Source organism: Protopterus annectens, chromosome 1.part1, assembly GCF_019279795.1.
Source record: "Protopterus annectens isolate FY-2018-M chromosome 1.part1, PAN1.0, whole genome shotgun sequence".
NCBI classification, from domain to species: Eukaryota; Metazoa; Chordata; order Ceratodontiformes; family Protopteridae; genus Protopterus; species Protopterus annectens.
In genome coordinates this window covers 1,889,374,980-1,889,392,242 of record NC_056726.1, presented here as the reverse complement: position 1 = coordinate 1,889,392,242, position 17,263 = coordinate 1,889,374,980, and positions in this window count along the sequence as shown.

Genomic DNA, 17,263 nt, shown 5'->3' with positions numbered 1-17,263 from the left:
TGCCTCTGAAAAACTATCCAAGCATGTTAATAACTGGATCCAGAACATGGCACACATATATTTCAAAGCTACTTTCCACATGGATGTATTGAGATCAAAAAAGCTTCTACCAGTCTGATCAAAACTCTCTTAGCCACTGAGAAGATAAAAGAGTGGCCAATAATCAATATTTTCCTTGGCCTTGCAAAGCAAGACAAAAACATAAATTCTATCATTACAACCATACAACTCCTCACCTTAAATAAAACTTAAGCATACCTGAAGCCCATCCACCCTTCCTCTAAACAAACTCAATAGATAAGTATTCACTAGCCAAGTCAGAGGTTAATCCTTTCCAAAATGAATGAGAATAACACTTTATTGAATTTATTATTGAATTTATTCAACAATCCAAATCCTCACACTTCGCCAGTGTAAATTGTTGGACTACCCCAACTTGATCTGACTTGAATCACAAAAGCCAAACCAAAACAGTTTCATTTGTCACACAGATATCAGGCCATTTCAACTTTCCCAGGACTTTGCTGATCCTAGAAAGACCTCAGTGCAAACATACCACTGAAGGGCCTATAATGCATATAATTCCTGCACTGCAGATGTTATATGCAAACCTTTAAAAAACACCTTTAACAGATGGCCTGGCAATGGGCAACCTACCATACAACAGAATTCCTCTAATTCTCTCACACTCTTTCAACATACATCAAATAAGCCAGTGTCTCGTAACATTTAGTATACGTGACCCACAAGTTGCACCAACCAGTGCTGCTAAATATATCTCAAGGCAACTCCAGCCTCCCACCTTCAAACAATATATATTTATCATTTATTTATTTATTTAGTTTACATCTGTTAACAGGGAGTGTCCAGCTGAATTATTGCCCTTTTTCAGCAGAGAACCAGGGAGAAAAGATCCAAAGATATTCAATGCAATAAAAATAGCAATAGAGAATTTTGGTAGCTAAAATAAGTAAGCTACATACATGTACTATAAACTAAAAGGAGAATGTTAAAGTAAAATAAGTTGTATGTTTTGGTTCAAAAAGAGAGTTGAGTAAATATAGGTTTTGTATGCAGAGTAGCAGAAACTTAAAAGGTCACATAAGAATTTCAGGTAGCAGAATATAGGAGAAGCTTTGGAGCTTGCAGAGGAAGCATAGGATGTAGTATTTAGTGGTAAGTTTTAGTAAGTTAGTTTAACTGTATTATAAAGGTAGGTAAATATCAGGGATGGTGAGTACAATGGCAGGACCAGTGTTTTTTTAAAATTGTTTGGTTGCTAGCTTAAATTGTTTGGGGTGAGTCAGGGTCCTTATTTCTAGTGGGAGTTTATTCCATGCAATAGAAGGATGGTAACTATATAAGTTACACCCTGTGTTGGATTTGGGTTTATGGATTTTTAGTAGGTCTTGGGTTGAGCTTCAGAGAAATCTAGTAAGGAAGCAGTGAGAGATGACAGAAGATAGACTTGGGCAGAAATCAGGCTGATATAGGATGGAGTGTATGATCTGGAGTTGAGTACATAGGAAGAGGTGTGGTGGTTTGGACCATCTCAGGTATTTTAGGGAGAGACAGTGGTGAGATTTATATGTTTGTTGAGCTGCAAATCTAGCTATTTTGTGGTAGGTTAATTCTAATTTGGTAAGTAGGGAGGAGTTCAGATTTGTGAGTATTTGGGAACAATAAGTTAAGCATGGTAGAAGATAGGCATGGGTAAGAGAAATCCTAGCTTCAGTAGTTAGGAATTTGTTGTTCCTGTACAGTAGTCCTAGCTTTTGGTGATTTTTGATACAATTATTGATGTGAAGATCAAATTTTAGTTGGTCATCAATGATAATGCCAAGGGGTTTTGTGCTAGTTTTGACTTCTATAGGAGTATTGTTTAGGGACCTTATGGAGAAGGAAAGTTTAATGTGGTTTGCAGATTTAGGTAGAAAGAGTAGCAATTTTGATTTCTTACGGTTGAAGATGAGCTGATTATTAGTGAGCCATGTCTCTACTGAGTTAAAAGATGTCTGGGCATTTGTTAGGAGTTCTAAGTGGGAATTAGCAATAGTTATGACTGTAGAGTAATCTAAAAAAAAGTCAGAAGTCAAAAAGTAACTTTATTGTCATTCAGACCATACATAAGTACATTGCTGAATAAAATTACATTTCTCCAGTCTCAAGTACAAACAGATACACAATACAGTTATAGTTTCATAGGTTCATAGGTTCATAGGTTCATAGGTTTATAGGTAGGTACTAGGCTATCTGCCTGAGGGCATTTATAAGCCTAGCCAGAGTGTGTCAGCTTTCACCACCCCATTGATTAATTAACTGAGCCTCTGTCAAGAAGAGCCAATGAAGTGATCCCAGGGGTGTATTTTCTGTTACCCATCCACTCGTCAAGGTTTCTCTTGAAGGGTGTTAGTGAGGGGCTTTGCCTAATGTAGTTAAGAATTTTGTTCCAAAGCATGGGGAGTCTCTGTGACAGGAATATGTCCCCCCAGCATGTTCTATTTATTGTTGTGGCAAGGTTTAGTTCACTAGAGCTAGTGGCTCGCAGTGACTTGAATTTCTATAGGTGGAGCATGTCCATCAGTTCTGAGTTGGACATGGCTTTGTAAGTCAGGCAGAGATCACCTCTGAGTAAACGATATGCCACTGAGTACAGCTGGAGTTTTTCCAGTCGGGCTGCATAGGACATATATTTGAGACTAGTAATCCTCTTGGTGAGGCACTTTTGTCGTCTTTCCAGCTGTTGGATGTGTCTTATGAGGTACATCCCAAATGGGGCATTGTACTCTATGATGGGTCTGATGAGTGACGAGTAGAGGGGCACTATAACCTCTTTATTTCTAGATGCGAACCCTTTAGTAATTAGATGGGCTACACAGAAGGATTTCCTAACTACTTTGGTAATATGATTGCCAAAGCAGAGATTACTATCTACCTGGGTCCCCAGATCTCTTATTACCTCTTCTGTATTAAGGGGGCTGCCACCTATGTGGTAATTCGTGGGTGTTTTGTTTTTCCCAAATGGGATGACTATGCTTTTTTTGGCATTTAGCTTGAGACCATGACTTTGACACCAGGTGTCCGTCTTGTAAGGGCCTTTTGGAGAATGTCCGTGTCAGCCAGAGAGTCAAATATGGCTCCCAGTTTGCAGTCATTGGCGAACTTGGTTAGCCATAGTCCTCCTGTGTTTGCCTGTACTTCTGAGACGTATATGCTGAACAGTAGGGGTCCCAGGACCGAGCCTTGGGGGACACCACTTGTGACTGGTTTAGAGTCGGACCTGGAGCCCACTATTCTTACTGTGTGAGTTCTGTCTGTAAGCCATTTGGCAACCCATCTCATGACGTAGGGGTTTATGTTCAGGCTGGTGAGTTTTTCTATAATTACCGAGTGGGGAATAGTGTCAAAATCCTTGGCAAGGTCAAGGTAGGCTGTGTGAACTACCTTCCCCTCATCTATGGCCTTGGTGACTGTCTCGAAGAAGTCAACCAGGTTTAGTAGGTATGATCTGCCCTTAAAAAAGCCGAACTGGGTCAGGTCAAGTGTTTGGAGGTTCCCAATGTCTTTGTTAATGAGTTCCATGATGATGCGCTCCATAGCCTTGCAGAGCAGGCTAGTCAGGCTTGTGTAGGAGATAGTTACCAGGGTCAGTTGTGGCCCCTCCTTTGTGGAGCGGAATAACCGTTGATGTGCACCATTCTATGGTCATGTAGCCTGTGGAGAGGCTGAGGTTGAACAGTGTGTTTAGGTGGGGGGTAAGTTTGTTCTGTAGTTCATGCAAGATGCAGCCTGGGACACTATCTGGCCCCATTGACCCTGTGCTTTTGGCTTTGGAAAGGGCTGTTTTCACCTGTGCATCTGTGATTTCCGGGACACTACACTTTTCCGGTATTGTTGTGGGCCCTTTTGGGGGTGAGAGGGGGATGAAGTTTGCACTGAATCTATCTGCCAGGATGTTGGCAATATCAGTGGGTTCAGTATATTTTGTGCTATTTTGCACTAGCTCAGAGCATATCTGTGAGTTGCCACTTAGATTCTTGATATAGCTAAAGAAGGCTTTTTGGTTATCTTTCGAATCCTTGGCTATTTTTCTTTCAAAGTTAGCCTTGGAGGATTTTATGAGGGACCTTAGTTTTTTACTGATACTGATCAGGGATGTCTTTCCTTCTTGTGATTTGCTTTTTTTCTGAACTAGTTTCCTCCTTCTATTGTATAGCCTGTTTATGGCAGGGATCCACCAGACTGGTTTCCTTCTCTTAGGGGAGTGAGTCTTGGATTTGCTAGGGATGGCATGATCCATGCATCCTTGTAAGTGCTCATACAGTGCATTTGTAAAGGGTCCTGCATCTTGGACACTGTTATCCTTTAGATGGGGGCTGTGAAACTTACCACCTCTGTCTTAAGTAAGGTGAAGTTTGCTATAGAAAAGTTTTTCACTGTGGTTTCCTTAGTTGGAGGTGGTGGTGTGGTGTGGACATCCAGAGTGATTAGTTTATGATCTGATCTAACCAGTGACAGGTTGACCTCTGGTGTGGAACACCTGTCGCCCATGTTGGTTATGACCAGGTCCAATATGTTTTCACCTCTGGTAGGGGAATTTATCAGTTGATCCAGGGCATTTGAGTTGATAAATTCCAGGAATTGCTGGATCTGGGAGTTTAAACTTTACTATTTTTCCCAGTTAACAATAGGGTAATTGAAATTGCCCAATATCAGGGTGTTCGGTAGGACCTTCATGTTTTCCAGTGTCTCCAGAAAGGTGGAGTGGTGGTCCTGGGTTATGGAGGGTGATCTGTAGCAGACCACAATTTGCATTGCAGATTTGCCTGATGTTAGTTGCACATGGATGATCTTGGAGGTATCATGCTGTGCCACTAACCTGGAGGTGTAGGTATCCTTGATGAATATTGATACACCCCCTCCTTTTGTGTTTTGGTCCATGTTCTGTGGCCAAAATGTGTGGTATGACTTGTAGCCCAGTAGTGCTGGGGTGCTCTGTGGAGCCTTGAACCAGGTTTCAGTTACTGCACAGATGTCGACGTTCTCCATACTGAGGAGTGCTTTGAGTGCATGCATTTTGAGATTTAAACTCCTGGCATTGAGAAGCATAACCCTCATTTTTTATTTGTGCTGTTTACGGAGGTGGGTTTGACTTTTGAGCCTTGCCTAAAAAAGGCACAATGGGGGCAGCAAGAGCCTTGGCCAGTATTCGAAAGCCTAGGGGTGACAGGTGTAAGCCGTCTCTTGCGAAGCAACGAGGCCTGTCGAGCATGTCATCCCAGGCTGACAGACACTGGATCCCCTTTAAATGACACCAGAAGCTTAGCCAATTGTTGAAAGTGATAATTTTTTCTTTATACTGCGGTATCATTCTTGGTGAGAGCAGGATGCTACTTAGGGTCAGGGTCATACCCGTCTGGGCTACATGATCAGAGAGCTCTTCCATGTCTCTTTTCATGTAGTCCAGGGAGGTACATCTCAGGTGATTCACACCAACATGAACAATGACAGAGTCATATTAGTACTTGTTCTGGAGTGACCTGAGTGCTTGTGTTATGTGGCGGATTCTGGCTCCCGACAGGCAGCTAACAGTAACCTTCTCCTTGTCCAGCCTAGTGAGTAGGACATCAGTGTGCCTGACTATAGAGTCACCTATTACTAGTGTGTTCGGTATGTTATTTCACCTTAAGGGCTGTGATTGTACGGCACACTGATTTTGTGTTTTATGTTTTGTCTGGCTTGTGACGGGAGGTGCAGGTTTTTTGGGTGTCTGCTTTGGAGGTATGTGATGCTTTTGCAGGTTTTTATTTAGAGCCTCCGAGTATGATTTTGTGCATTTATGTGTATTTTTTGCCAGTGCTGGTTTAGTATGTCTATGTGAGGCTGGAGGTGTGGTGCAAATGTTAACCTTCTCCTCATGACTACCTGTTCCAGTCTTGGGTGGAAAGAGCTTAGCCTCCAATTTAGCTATATAATTGCATCTCTTACATATGTTAATGTATTGTGGTAGGAGGAGAGGGTTGTCTGTGTACATGACGCAGTTGTAACATTGCCTCAGGATACCCAGGTTCACCAGTTGGACTGGAGAGTATACCTAAAATTGCCCTTTGGTCATGTCTGAATAGTAGGGTGAGCTGCTTAGTTGCTTGATTAGTGAGGGGTGAATAATGAGCCTTGCCCTGCTGGGCAATCAAGTGTCAGAGTATATTAGTGCTTGCTATTAGGTATGAGCAAGTGCTGGACTGTAGGATGCTTTTTAAGTGCTTAAGTTGAGGGTTAGACAAATTTCAAGGGAAAAGCTGAAGAGGAGACTTGGTGGAGCCGGGATGTGCAAAAACCATGCAAATATGGTTTATACAGCAGGAAAATGAAAGAGATAGAAATTAGCCCAAAATGGCCTATAAACCACTAATGTCTGGGCTGGAACCACTCCTCCAGGGACAGATGGCTGCTCAAAGCTCCCTCTCTCACACGTGAACAGAGAAACCTCCCTCTATCTAAGTAAGGTATGGGCAACTCAGAAAATTGTAACAGCCCAGAATTCAGCACTAGCCTGAAAACTGAACTATACTAGCTTAGAAAGGTGGGAAACAAAGAATTTTTTTTTTGAAAAGATAAGGCAAAAACAGTAAAAATACACTTAAAACAGCTTTAAATGACTACAAACAGTAAAAAATACACTTAAAATAGCTTTAGATGACTACAAGCAATCAGAAAAGGCTTTTAAACAAATTACGCAATTAACCAGTAAAAAAATCTCAAAACTGAGCCCTGTTCCTGTAGTCTCCAATCAGACAAGTTCTAACTGCACACTCCTGCCACTGGGGTGCAGTGGAACATTCTCCAAAAAAGAAGACCTGGATTAGTGCTCAAGTTATGCAAACAAAGCTAGATTCAGCAGGCCTGGATCTAGTCTATGCTACAGCAAACAAGGTGCACCAATTTCAGTAAGAAACAGTTCAAATGTGCAGGCATTATAAGCCTTTAACCAGAAATTCCCAGCTCAGAAGGGCAGAGTCCAGCCTCTCCTCCCACAAGAGTGCAGACCACGAACCTTCTTAATGTAAAATAACTGGCCTGAAGCCCAGGTGCTTAAACCAGAACTAAAACACTTTTAGAATAACAGACACTGAGCCTTCAATCAGCAGTTCACAAAGGATGTAAGCTACCTGTCCTGCCACAACAGTGCAGACCATAAACCTTCTTAACATAAAACAACTGGTCTGAAGTCCAAGTGCTTAAACCAAAAGGCTTAGAATGATAGCTACACTTTAATTAGGTTACTACCAAGCAGTAATAAATACAATTGAATACTTTTAAGAAGGCTTAGATTAGTGCTCAAATTATGCAAACAAAATTAGATTCAGCAGGCCTGGATCTAGTCTATGCTACAGCAAACAAGGCACACCAATTTCAATAAGAAACAGTTCAAATATGCAGGCACTATAAGCCTTTAACCAGAAATTCCCAGCTCAGAAGGGCAGAGTCCAGCCTCTCCTCCCACAAGAGTGCCGACTAAAAAACTGGCCTGAAGCCCATGTGCTTAAACCAGAACTAATACACTTTTAGAATAACAGACACTGAGCCTTTGATCAGCAGTTCCTAACTTAGAAGGATGTAAGCTACCTGTCCTGCCACAACAGTGCAGACCACAAACCTTCTTAATGTAAAACAACTGGTCTGAAGCGCAAGTGCTTAAACCAAAAGGGCTAGAATGATAGTTACACCAAGCAATAATAAATATTATTGAGTAATTTTAAGATGACGCAAAAGCAAAATAAAGTAGGAAGAAAAACAAATACATTAAAAGCAGATGAAAAAAGTGGGACGTTTTTTTTTGAGTGAGCACATGAGATGGGCCCAGGAGGAGTATCCAAATGCAAATTTACAAGAGGGGTAGGCAGTTTCAAAGCCACCAAGATTAACACCAAAATAAAAGCAGGGAGGGTGGGTGGGGAGCTAATTGAAAAAAAAAAAGAGCCACAACTTCCAGCTAGATAGTATTCAATGCAACACAAATAAATCAATTTAAATGCTGTATTATTTGAAAAAAGTGCAGATAAAAATTTACTTAAATTCACTTATACGTCCAGTTTATTTGATTTCATGTAGGTCTTAGCTGGCCAAAGTTCAGAGTTTAAGCAGAAAATAATCCAAAATGTACCACTTATATAAGGTAGGAACCGAATAACAATGAAGTAAACTACCCCAACTTATCACTGGCTATTCAAGAATTCTAACAAGCATTAACTGAAAAAATAGAGCCACAACTTCCAGCTAGATAGTATTCAATGCAACACAAATAAATCAATTTAAATGCTGTATTATTTGAAAAAAAGTGCAGATGGAGATTTACTTAAATTCACTTATACGTCCAGTTGATTTGATTTCATGTAGGTCTTAGCTGGCCAAAGCTTAGAGATTAAGCAGAAAATAATCCAAAATGTACCACTTATATAAGGCAGGAACCGAATAACAATGAAGTAAACTACCCCCACTTATCACTGGCTATTTAAGAATTCTAACAAGCATTAACTGAAAAAACAGAGCCACAACGTCCAGCTATATAGTATTCAATGCAACACAAATAAATCAAACTAAATGCTGTATTATTTGAAAAAAGTGCAGATAAAGCTTTACTTAAATTCACTTATACGTCCAGTTGATTTGATTTCATGTAGGTCTTAGCTGGCCAAAGCTCAGAGCTTAAGCAGAAAATAATCCAAAATGTACCACTTATATAAGGCAGGAACCAAATAACAATGAAGTAAACTACCCCCACTTATCACTGGCTATTCGAGAATTCTAACAAGCATTAACTGAAAATAACAGAGCCACAACGTCCAGCTAGATAGTATTCAATGCAACACAAATAAATAAATTTAAATGCTGTATTATTTGAAAAAAGTGCAGATAAAGATTTACTTAACTTCACTTATATGTCCAGTTGATTTGATTTCATGTAGGTCTTAGCTGGCCAAAGCTCAGAGTTTAAGCAGAAAATAATCCAAAATGTACCACTTATATATGGCAGGAACCGAATAACAACAGCAATAACAACAGTGACCAAGCCAGCTGAGAAACAAAAAAAAAGCATAAAAATATTATCAGCCAAACATGAACCACACTGCCATCAACTCCCCTGCCAACACCAGCAACATTGCAAAGTCCAATCTTGTCTCCTGGCACCACAGATCCAAGCTAATTTAACCAACAACTGACAACAAGTCAGGCTGTTTGCTACCTGCACTCAGTGCAACCGCTGCTACAGGCCCGAGCAGTCACAACCCGTACAGCGATCTTTCCACAGATCTTCACTGTCCACATCAACACAAACATCAGAAGCAGCATCCCAATCCAGTCTAGATCATGTCTGACGCACTCTACAGTCCTTTCAATACTCTTCCAGAACTTCAAAAAAATCGTGCCTGGCGACAAAAGGTTTCTACCTCTACAACCTGCCACTGAAGGCCCGACTTCCCTGAATAGCCCAAATGACCATGACTAGACACCGCAGACATCATGGTTACAACCGGACACTCAGCAACCGACCACCAACTACTGATTGGCACTTTCTAACCTAAAAATTAACACATAAAACTACACAAAGCACAACAAACAATGGGAGTAGGAATTGGACAATGTTAGAATGAGGACCAGAGGAACAGAGTGAGTTGGTGAAGATATTATAGAGTAGATGTCCAAGAATGGAACCTTGAGGAGCACCAGTTCTTACTGAGAGAGGGGTAGATAGTGCTGAGTCCCATCGTACTGACTGCAGCCTATCAGAGAGGTAGCTAGAGAACCATGCAACTGTATCTGGGGAGAAGTTTAGGTCTACAAGTTTACTAAGCAGCAGTGTGTGAGACAGTGTCAAAAGCCTTAGAAAGGTCAAGGAATAGAAAGGATATGAGTTTGTGATCATCTTTATCCAGGGCTAAGATGTTGAGAAATTATAGTAGAGCTGTGGTTGTACTATGCTTGGGACAGAAGCCAGGCTGTGTTGGAGTGAGAAGTTTTTCTTGTAAGAGATAATCCATAACTTGTCTGTGTATACATTTCTCAAGGATTTTGGAGAGAGGGGAGAGGATAGCGATAGGTCTGAAATTAGATATTTTTGTGGAGTTAGGAAGGGTGTAAAACTGTTTCTATATAGAAGGAACTTTAGACTCAACATACATTGAAAGCAAACAGACTGACCAACACATATCCTTCTCAGTGATGTCCTCTTTACCCCTCACTGAAATGAGTTGATTGCAAACCTACCCATTCCCTTTGATGGAAGACTTTACCGGGAACCCTTATGTAAACCCTCTAAACAACTCTTCTGCAATATCTTTGCCAAGGTATCCAGTTATGTAGTGCTTAAAATTTTAAACTTTGATTAGGATGACACATAGACAGTTGCCTAACACCCCCACCCCCCAAAAAGGGGATTGTCCACTCTTGTCTCTAAAAGATCCTTTCTCCCTTTATCCATTATCTCTTCTTAATAATAGGTTTTATCCTCTTGAGGTTCAGGAATAACCTGTTTTTGCAGTTCTGCTCTATGTACCAACAACGAAGCCCAACATGCAGGCCTCCATGGTGTGAGTAAACATGAGTAAATCTAAACAAGTTCCAACTACACTTCCCTCCATTGAATACCCAACAAACTTTGAGCATACCTGATAAGTCCTCTGTGCTAGTCTTGTTATTTTCCTCTACTTTGTCAATCATCATTCCAAGTCAGGTGTCAACATGTCTACAATCCCATCTCAAGGAAATATTCATGAACTTCAGCTTTTTAAAGCACTGGTACTGCCACAACCAAGCACTCCTCCAATCTCTGGAATTCTATAATTGTCAAAAAAATAAATAATCAGTGGCAAGCCCTGCTTTTTGTCTTTCTCCAGAATAACTGCTATATAATTCATAAACTCAGATCCTAATTATCTCACAACCTCAGCCAATAATGGCTAGGTGGTCTCTTCTCTAATGCTGCAAAGGCTACCATCAGGTCTTTAGTAGCTTGAGCTATAATCCCAGGAATGCTTTGGGCACCATCTGCATTAATGAGATCAAAAACATTGACAAAAAATCTTACTTCCAAATCTTCTTGTTTACAACCACTGGAATATGAGAAGTGATATGAGTATCCTTGTTTCCTGCCATGAGGGATCTCACCTAACTCACTCCCACCAGAGAAGCAGAACCTAGGTTGCCATCTGCTGAAACACCAAAGGGCACATGGGGAAGGTGAAGGCCCATCACAGTCAGCCTGCGCTATCCATATGATCTGCATTACCACTGCTCCCCTACTCCTGCCAGTCATTATCCCCACTTGACAAGTGCTGTATCTACTTCACTCCTGCATTTCTTCCTTCTTGCAAAGTTACCAGCTAGTTGATAATGACTTTACTTACAATGTACACAATAAGATACTTTTTTCAACATGTAGACGATTATCATTTGTAGAAAATGTGTGGCATCTTTATTGACAAAAAGGTTTTAAAAAATCTTCCAAAAATGAAATAAATTCAGTAAAATATCACTTGATAGAAATGATACACAACCCTGGAGTTTATTTAACTTGTTTATGAATTTTGAGCAGTAAACAGAAATACTGAAAACCAGACTCAAAAATCATAACTTTTTAAATATGCTTATTCATAATCACCACTTGCTGCATTGAATCTATCAAAAATCCATTTATTTATTTATTTTTAGTAAATTAAGCTTGATCTACATATACATGATTGTAATGGGTTATTAAATTGTTATTTGGCTTTTCCTTTTGTTTGTTAAAATAGCAAACTACCAATGCCCCTCCTTTGTCAGCATGTACAATAACAACCTCAGTCTTTGAGCTTTTAATCTAATGAAGTGATGTCACTCAGGATCAAAATATTTAAAGTGAAGCTTCTTAAAACTATTTGCACTATTTCTACAGTTCTTTATCTGCATTCTATCCAAACAATGGAACCTTTAGGTGATAATGGTGGTAGAAAGTCACAATCGTGAAACTTAAAATTTACAGCACCTGGAGTCTCAAATCAGAATACACTGTTCTTCTGTTTAACCAGTACTGGCAATTTAACATTCTCCAAAAATTTCTAACATCCAAATAACTTAAAATTAACTTTACTTAGTTCAGTGTGCAGCAAGGGATGATCATGGATAAGCCTATTAAAAAACTCATTCACTTAATATTGCTCACTACTCTGAGAAGGGCCATTCACAAACTTTAATTCTTTATTCAATAAATTTAGAGGAAAAGTGGATGCTGTCCCCCATACCACATAATAACTGAATTGAAGTCTAACTGACTTTCATGTACATTCAGACAAGAGTCATCATTTCAGCACTGTTAAAACAAACTCTGGTTTTGATGTACATAGTAGTTATTTGAAAGAAAGTGAACTGTTGAAAAACATGAAAGACCTGCTGCCAATGAACCTTATTGATAAACTGTTGCTAAAGTTACTTACTGAAACAAAATTAAATTTACTCTTAAAAGAAGCCTTCCCTAATTTATACAGAAGAATTATTTATCATGTTACTGGAAAATAGATGACTAGGTATTATATACTCTAACACATAGCCACAGCAATCAGTCATAGCTAGCAAGCCTCTGTTAATTTTAGTGACCATAGTGAAGTCACTAAGAATTCCTGGTTGCAAGACTACAGTATTTTGAATTACAGATGTTATTCTATCACAGAGGTTAAATGAATACTACCCAGCTTTTAATTCCAGGATTTCTGCATTGACAATTAAGGAATGCCATCAACAAGCCTTGCCAGACTCCTTATGTATGGCTGTAAGGCTGTAATCAAGAAACAGCAGTTTAGACCATGATATAATATCAAAGCAAATGGTGGAAAAGTTTTCAATTAATACATTTGCTCTTTGTTAATACTTGTTTCTTTCAGAGTTTATTTCAGTATTTCTTGCGCTGAGTTGCACTTTGCACCTTGTATGTATATGTATATTTACATTTTTTGGCTTGTTCTTAATATTTGTTTTATGTATGTCGTTTGTTTTGTTCTTAATAGCTGTATGTATGTCATTTATGTAATTCATATTTGGAAAGTCATCAACGCCAGAGTCAAATTTCTTGTATCTGTGCATACTTGGCCAATAAATGTGATTCTGACTCTGATTCTGGTTCTGATTCTCATTCTTTCTTTTCAAATAAAACAGCAGCAAGCATTTCCACTCTTCTGTGTCTAAAAATTCTGTGTTCACTGCAGTCCATATCACAAAGTACGTTCATGTTGTCATTTTTATATTCTTGCAGTTGTTTTTAAATATATTTATGTGCAGGTTAGTACTGACATTCTATTTAGATATTTACAGATGATACGTGAAATATATCAAATAAAAAAATATGTAATTAAACATTTGAATTGTTGACCTCAGTAGTCAATACAGTCATAGGAACATAAGAAGAACACTAGGCAAGTGATCACAGGAACCTAAACACACTTATAAGATCTTGCCACCCATTACAAACAGTTCATATTGCTCAGTACTCTAACTGATCAGGTCATACACAATAACTGTGGTGTAAATTTGTGTCTACCTATCCAATTGCCAAGACTTGCATATTAAGGTCAATAAAGCACCACTTTGTGTGACTTGTAGTGGTTACTTAATCCATAGGTTAAGAATATATTGAGTTAGGAACATATCCCTACAGTAAGACTTGTTTGTTTGTTCATGTAGATTTAGGTCACAAGTATAGGTGTTTGTATGGCCAATAGCTTTGTGAAGAAATAGGACTTCAAATAGGATGAGATATTTTATGGCTGGAAAAACAAGATACAAGACACCTCAGAGCAGCCAATAGTCTACTGAGTATAATAAAGTTTTGCCAATCAACCGGCATAGTTGAAGTATTTATGGTGTTCGTATAACCACCAGTTCTGAATCATACAAATATATAACCACAGTCCAAAGAAAAAGCCAGTGATTACCTTCAATATTTTATTAAAACACCCGTCCACCAGTAGAAAATCCAAAAGATAAAACTCCAACAAATTTCTCTGCCTTGAAATAAAAACTGTAATCCAGGTAAAACAGACACCTTGCCACAATAAACTCCAAGAATTGTTATATGTTCTAGGGTTGCCTTTATTGTCACAGTTATACAATCTGTAGTATTGGTGTTACCATTGAACATGTAATGATCACAGGCATTATAACTATCTTTAATTGCTATCATAACACCTCCACCTGATTTTTTTGTTAGAATATCTTTTACAGTAAAAACATTATGCCTTGACAGAACTGGTTTCCAGTCATTGTTATTTAACCATGTTTCACAAACTATAACAGCATCAATCTTGTGGGAATGTAGCGAATTTTCTAATTAAAAAAAATATATTATTAATGCTCCTAGCATTAACAACCATCAGAGATACATCAACTGTTTCTATCTGTGAACTGTTACATTTTCAACCTGGCAAAAATCCTGCCTAGTGTTTGTCAAGTATTGCAAAATATCTGCGGCAAAAATTCTCCTCTCTGATCTTGACAAATGCACACCATCTTGTCTGAACACATTTGTGCCCAAATCTAGGCTTGGATGCTCTACACATTTCCATTTTTTTAAAACAGGTCATTTTTTCCATGTAGGTATTTACCAAAAAAAAAAAAAACGTTTCATTCACAGTAACTTGACAAAAAAATAACATGAGCAATATAGAACTAAATACTAAAGTAAGTACAGCAAAGTTGTTCTGACCATACAAGTTCTGCAAGCCATACAAAAGTTGTAGTTCCTTTACGTTGTGAGCAGTAGCTTCTGCTCACTATTGCTCACAGTCACACTTCTTTTAAACTGTAAATATCAATAAATCACTAACCAAGGTAGGACTGTTTAGATATGCTCAGGATTTTCCTCTGTGTAGTCTGTGTGAATTTATGGCTGTCTAGGCCCCTTGGGGTGGCTTGATCTTGCCTAAAACCTATCTCCTTCTAATGGTTTACTATTGTTTGTTCAAACGGCAAAACATTTGCCATCTGAAACAATGAAAAGTAAACCCAAACACAAACATTCTGACCAGCCACAATGTTGACCAAAATGATCAACACATTTGAGCCGACACCATCACGTGACAGCCGTATAGGAGCTGATGTAAATCAGACTCCTTCATAGGTTAGCACTAAGCTAACTGCCCTTGTAAGCCATTTTCAGCCTAGTCAATTATCCCTTGTGAGACTCAAACCCTGCACCTTGTGTTTGTAAGGCAAACACCTTAACCATTAGGCCACCCTCCCAACATGGCATATCATGTTTTTGCAGGGGGGCAAGCCCCCCTCACCCACCCTACTAATATATTCTAACTCTGAGATTGCACTACAGTGGGGATATGTATGAATTTCCAATCCCCACTGCTTTCACATAAGTGTGTTCGACTATCCCATCCATTTATGTTTTGTGCACAACATTCTGATTTTCTAACAACCAACAGTAAAATTAAAGGTAAAACAACAAAATATGAATCAAACTAAATCTTGTTAACAAGCTAGCCCTTCCAACCTAGAAACAGTGAAAATCAATGATAACAAATAAAATATAAATTCAAATAGAACGTTTCTTTCCAGTCAACTCCAAAGTAAATCACAAATCAAGGTAGGATTGTTTAGATATGCTTAGGATTTTTGCAGAGTCTGTGGTTGGAAAAGGATTAGCTATTGCCTTGTTTGGTAGTGGCTAGGATCTTTTAGCGTAGGTTCTAGGAAACTTTGGTAAATTTTTCTTTAGGACTGTTGAGGAAGTATAATGTTAACCAACAGTGAGCTGATAAGACAAGTTTACCTCCATGATTCTTAAATATTTACTTCTCTCAGATATGGAGAGTTTTTCTGATTTTGTTGGAAGTGCTTCTAATTACAGTGCAGCCACCTTTTCTACCAGAATCCAAGTACCTATATCAATTATGAGTATACCATGGAATATTATGAATGTCTTGTGTATATTCTTGCCATCTGTAAAAAACTGACCCATTGATGTTGTTTATATAGTATGGTTCTGTGGAAAAATATGACATCTGTTTTGCAGATCTCATGTTTTTTTTCAACTATATGTAATTTCCCAGTCTGAAATAATATTTAATAAAGTACATATTTCTACAGCAAGCTTCATATTTCTGTGGTCTTTGTTTCTGTTTCTAACTGCAGAATGAGATGCAAATTTGCAGCAGAAAAAATGCAGCCACTGTCTAAATCTCATTGCTCATTAAGCTTACTAGAAATGATAATTGTACATAATATATACAATTGTCCCCTGCAGGAACACTGAGCAGCCAGATCCCATATCACAGTTATGAGTTTGTAAGACTAAAATTAGAAAAGACATTCATACTTATAATTTGAACATAAGTCTTAATGGAAGGTTAAGCCTGTCTCCATGGCACTGCTAATGATGTTATGGCCCCATGTATTACTACATTAAAACTCCAGAGCCATTGCAAATAACTGAAAAAGTAGCCCCTACAATGACCTCATAAATAAAGAGATGTGTCAGGCAGTTGCATGTTATACCATACCTGACCACTGAGCAAATGTACTGCTACCTTGGGTCATTTGTGCATGATAGCAATGCATGCTGCATAAGATTGCACTAGTCTTCAGCCTTCATATACTTGTCTGGTGTTTTATGCACTGCTCCCATAGAAGGTATATAATGGCAGCCTACTGGGCACTCTCACCATCCATGTTTCCCTGCATGCATTAACATCAGTGCACAATATGTGGCACCATGCACAATTCTAGAAAGGCAACCTCCACATTAATGGTTCATAGATTAGTATAAAGTTAACTAACCCTTGTGGGCCATTTTAACCCTAGCCAATTACTCCATATGAGAATCAAACCATGCACCTTCTGTCTGTAAGGTAAATATGTTTAACCATCATGCCAACCTCCCAGGCTCTCTCTCTCTCCGATTCTGCCCGTTTGCAAAGTAAGCAAAAAAAAAATGGTCAAACAGATAATTCTGGCATCAATTTGGGGCGGAATGTGGGACAGTCCTAAAGGAACCAGTTACTCAAGAAAGCTAAATACAAATCCATTCAAAACCCTGAGATCTTATCAGCAATGGTGATGGCTACAACAAATAATCTAAGAGATTAACTTTAAAAATACTGAACTCAGAGGCTCAAATAGATGATTAGCAGACCTGCCATGAAATTCAATTTGCCAAGAGACAAGGGGTTCTTCAATGGAGAAAGGAGCTATAGAACTCTTAAGGGGACTTTTAAAGAGCCACTGC